At 35.6% G+C, this 671-nt stretch overlaps 1 protein-coding gene across 3 annotated transcripts in view; it reads right to left on the reverse strand.

Moving 5' to 3' along the window:
• The window catches only part of LOC119585762 (D-2-hydroxyglutarate dehydrogenase, mitochondrial-like), a 6630-nt gene extending 6239 nt beyond the window's left edge, over nucleotides 1–391 (reverse strand). The window contains exon 1 of one of the 3 annotated variants that reach the window (XM_037934468.1): nucleotides 191–391. The gene's annotated coding sequence lies outside the window, so the exon portion shown is untranslated. Of the gene's footprint in view, nucleotides 1–65; nucleotides 91–190 lie in introns of those variants that run through there. The other 2 variants (XM_037934472.1, XM_037934470.1) reach the window with 2 other exon arrangements.
• Between the last annotated feature and the right edge of the window lie 280 nt (nucleotides 392–671).

Below are 671 nucleotides of genomic sequence, written 5' to 3' on the forward strand. Positions count from 1 at the left end.
CCGAGTTCTTTCATTAACAATCTGGACTTTTCCCCGTGTTAAAAACGGAATAATGATTATATTACCGGCTTATCTAAAACTACACATAGACCAATATCAACACGTCCTTTTCATAACACAAGATCCGCAAATCAAAACAAAATAAGATTTTTTAAAAGGGAATTAATTTGAAAAGAAAAAATTCACACACCTTTTAGTACCCTTAGTAATGGCAAAAAGGATACAAATCTCGCTCTCTATCACTAAGAAGGCCTACGAGAGTGCATTACGTAATCCCAGACGTGACCTTGACTTTATCAGTTTAATAGGGGCGTATAAATAAATTCAATTTTCGGCGAAATCACTTCTTCACTCTCCCCCTTAAGGTCGAGCGCTGTTCGATTCCCGGTTACTTTGACTTCGGTTTGGTGTTTGGTTTAACTCGGTTTCTCGATGCGACGACCTTTTTATTAATAAATAGGTAAGTGATTGATTTTTATTTTTAAAAAAATCTACCATTATTTCTGGCATCTTTAACGTCTCTGCATTTTTAAGGCAATGTAAGAGGAATAGTCATACCCGGATCAACCAGGACTACACAAGTCCGAACGATAATTGTCAATGGCAAGATATCACGGATCTTCATAGAAAGAAATCAGTAGATAATTTACAAAGTGAATTCTAATATTTGC

The sequence above is a fragment of the Penaeus monodon genome, chromosome 20, assembly GCF_015228065.2.
Source record: "Penaeus monodon isolate SGIC_2016 chromosome 20, NSTDA_Pmon_1, whole genome shotgun sequence".
NCBI classification, from domain to species: domain Eukaryota; kingdom Metazoa; phylum Arthropoda; class Malacostraca; order Decapoda; family Penaeidae; genus Penaeus; species Penaeus monodon.